At 41.2% G+C, this 4,103-nt stretch overlaps 1 pseudogene; it reads left to right on the top strand.

The window, feature by feature from the left end:
- Positions 1 to 2,507: 2,507 nt before the first annotated feature.
- Positions 2,508 to 3,442, top strand: LOC120877018 (annotated as a pseudogene).
- The last annotated feature ends 661 nt before the right edge of the window (positions 3,443 to 4,103 follow it).

Consider the following 4,103-nt stretch of genomic DNA (forward strand, 5'->3'; position numbering starts at 1 on the left):
CTGTGCCCACCTCTAGGACCCTTCATTACTCCATACCTTTCTAACTCCCTGCTTTTGAACTGCTGCTAATCAGTTAACCACACACACTATTGATAACTCTGTGAATAAACTAAGAATAGGTAAACACAAGGCATAGAAGCTAAGGAACTCTCAGTGAATCAACCAAGTAAGTTTAACTTGTCTGGATCCTTTTTAATGCTATTATTTCTCTGAAATGTTTTATTAAAGAAATAAATTCTGGATAAATGCAGGAACACTGTATGTTATTAGGGCTATTAATAATAGTATTATTTGTGAATAATTTTTACATGTAAACTGCGTGGGTCCAGCCCTGGTGGATCCAGGGTGATTCAAAGGGGAGACAGATAGGTGAGGAAAACATTTATTTAGAAATATAAGATTAGATTAGGAAGAAATAGTATAGTAGGAAATCTAGGTGGAGAAGAAGATGCTGAATAACTTGGTTTATGGGGAAAACTAATAAAACCTCAAGACAAGAGGTTTGCACCATCTACGTTAGGCCACTGGTGCCCACTTGAATATTGAAGGGTGCCCCACCTTAGGCTCCCTTTCGTGTGAGTCTTAGAAGCCAGGGCAAGTAAGTAGACATGGTGAGCCTCCCCGCTCCAGATGGGAATTCAGTCAAAAAAGGGGAGAAAAGAACGACATGGAGAGCCCAGCATCGGTGCAAGACTCAAGACTTTATTTTCAAAATCAGCTTATATACCCCAAGTTGTACATAAATAATGGAATATGCAGAGTTATGCAGGGGCAGCAGTCCTGACCCTCATTGAGACCAGGCTTTCTTTTTGCATATCTTCCCGTATATAAAAGGTCTCAGGTGGTTTACATTATCTTCTGGCCAAGAGGCCTGTTAACATTTTTATGGCTCTCTTCCTGGATAATTGTCTATCAACCAGAAAACTCCTTTTCCCTAGAAGTGCTTTTTCTTTACTCTGCATCACCCTCAAAGTACTAAATAAAGTTACATTCCTGTAGAACAAAGGTGCAGTGGGTTATAACAAAGAAAGTACTTAAAGATCTAATGTTGCTAATACCAGGTCTACTACCTGTTTTTCTATATACCAACTATATCTACAAATAAAAGATATGAAAATTTGGCAGCAAGTATTGGCTCAACAAACGAAACCTTTAATCAGTCCTATTCTAATGATTTTGACTCCTCAGAAGCCCCTACATTCCTAGGATGTTTTAAGCTTCCTGTGCTTCCTGTAGTCGGAAGGCTGCAAACAATCACATGCGTAGCTGTACGAGTCCTGCAGGCAGGCTAGAAAGTCATCAGAGGGGTTTTTGGGTTGAAACACCCTTTCAAATGCAGAAGACTAAAGCCCTGAGTTAACTTTTTCCAGAGTGTGTCAGAAGAGTGGAAAAGTACAAGGCAGGCAGATTCTTATTTTGGGGGTACATGCTCAGGAAATACCAGGGGGAAAACTTGAGGCTTGACTCGCCTAGCCCATCAGGCCTCTGCCACATGACCTTGTCATGGGTGGGATTCCTCACGCTGGCTCCCGACAGTAAACATTGTTTCAAACTCTTTATACACATTATTTAATCCTCAAAAAATTGGTTCTATCATTATTCTTATTGTGTGTGTATATATATATATATATAGTGTGTATGTATGTGTGTATATATATATATATATAATAAAACCATTAAAACATGAAAGTTGTGAAGCTGGGAGAACTGGTGATTAGGGTGATCCATCACTGGTTTTGTGATTGTGTGCACGCTCTGTTCTTAGGGTATCAGAGTTTCTAATCACTAGAAAGCTGCATCAAGGTGATACAGAAGATACACAGGCTGCCGTTCTGGCTTTTACTTTAAGGTTAGCGGGTAGCACATGAAGCAAAGCCCTTTATTGCTTTTTACTTGAGTGCTACAACATGCTATTGCTAGGTGCAGAACACAGACATAACTAGATCTATTTGAAGAGAGAAGCATAAGTAAGGTTTTGAAGAATGAGTATAATTTGGAAAGATTGCATGCGTACATGCTCAGTCACTTTAGTCCTGTCTGACTCTTTGTGACCCTCTAGACTGTAGCCAACCAGGCTCCTCTGTCCATGGGATTCTCCAGGCAAGAATACTGGCTGTGCCCTCCTCCAGGAATCTTCCTGACCCAGGGATGGAACATGTGTCTCCTATGTCTTCTGCATTGCTGGCAGATTCTTTACCACTGAGCCCGAGTAAGCCTTGGAAAGATTATGAACAGCCAAAAGCACACACCCTTAGAGAAAAGACAAGAATATCTATTTCACTTCATCAGTGTTTGAATTTGACTATTCTCTTGAAATATTTCCTTTGAAAGCAGAAGAAATGCTTTCCACTTGTAATACAACTCAGATACTCAAGATATATCATCAGACCAAGACTTCTCCTTGCTGTCCTTCTTACGTCCTAAATTTCAAACATTGGGACCTAGAAGGCATTTGATTTCTTCTTCAGGTGAGTGGACGGTTTTATGAAAGAGAGGTGGCCTCCAAAATGAATATGATAACAACAAACTTCACTGTGACCGAATTTGTGTTCCTGGGGCTCTCATCACAGCCAAAGATGTAGCTCATTCTTTTTATTATTTTCTTGTTCTTCTATTTATTAACCGTGGTGGGAAATATTATTATTATCACTATCATCCAGATAGAAACACGTCTCCAAACTCCAATGTACTTCTTCCTCACTAATTTATCCTTTCTGGATATCTGCTACACATCCACTGATGTCCCACAAATGCTGTCCAACATGGTGGGTAGAAAGAAGACCATCCCGTTTCCTAGATGTGCTACTCAGATGTACTTCTCCCTCTCCTTGGGAATGACTGAGTGCGTTCTCCTTGGAGTCATGGCTTACAACAGATACGTGGCCATCTGCCACCCTCTTCACTACACAGTCATTATGAACCAAAGCACCTGTGTCCAGTTGGCAGGCATTTCTTGGGCCCGCAGTTTCCTGAGTTCCACGGTCATCAACATCTTCACCTTGAGTCTACCCTACTGTGGGCCCAATGTCCTGGATCACTTCTTCTGTGAGGTTCCTTCCATCCTGAGGTTGGCTTGCACTGACACCTCAGTTACCGAGATGGTTGTTTCCGTCTTCATGTCGTCATTGTATTCATTCCTTTTCTCCTCATTGTTGTTTCCTACGCCCCAATCCTTCTGACGGTTCTCAGGATGCGGTCAGTCTCTGGAAGGCACAAGGCTCTCTCCACCTGTGCTTCCCATCTGACCGTGGTAGCCTTATTCTATGGAACTGGTATCTTTATGTACATGAGACCCCAGTCAAAGACCTCCAGGGCTGGGGGCAAGATTATTGCAGTGTTCTACACTGTAATCACACCCATGCTCAACCCCTTGATCTATAGCCTAAGGAACCAAGATGTAAAAGGGGCTCTAAGAAGAGCTCTGGCAAAACAGAGGACATGAAGAGCACTCAATGGGACACGATGTCAGCTGTCATTATAAGATGACTGACTTCTGAACATGAAGTGATAGAGTGAAAAGTAGCTCTGACGGTCAATATCTGCCCTGCCGACTCATACAAGCCACATCATTCCAGCTGCAAACTCAACAAGCATCATGGCTCCCCCAAGGACAAACCACAGCCTCCATGTGTCAAAGCAACACCCTTTATTGAATGGCTACTCTTTTCTTACTCCCTGAAAAATCTTGTTTCTCTAAAATCATAGACTCTCTGTAGGTGATTTCTTTAAATCATATAAATAAGGTGAATTATCTTAACTTTGGCTATCTTAACTATACATGAAGTATGTAAAGGGCCTTGATAGAAGAATTCTCAATTTTCAGCTCAGATGCAGAACTTCAGATAAGGGTTTTTGGATGCCACATTTCACATCTATCTTAATTTTGTAGTTTCCAAGGAACAAAGACCCTGTAGGTACTTTGTGGTTTAAACCGGATTTTGACCCCATTACACACAGCCCTGCTATGAAATGAATCTATCAAATATTTCTTCATTTAACTTTTACTTTCACCCTACTCTTTCCCCTAAATCCTGGTGTATGGTATTCTTCTTTACAGTGGATCAGTAAATCTGATTTTATCTGACTATAGGCTTATTTCTGGT

This window comes from Oryx dammah, unplaced genomic scaffold (assembly GCF_014754425.2).
Source record: "Oryx dammah isolate SB20612 unplaced genomic scaffold, SCBI_Odam_1.1 HiC_scaffold_17, whole genome shotgun sequence".
NCBI lineage: Eukaryota > Metazoa > Chordata > Mammalia > Artiodactyla > Bovidae > Oryx > Oryx dammah.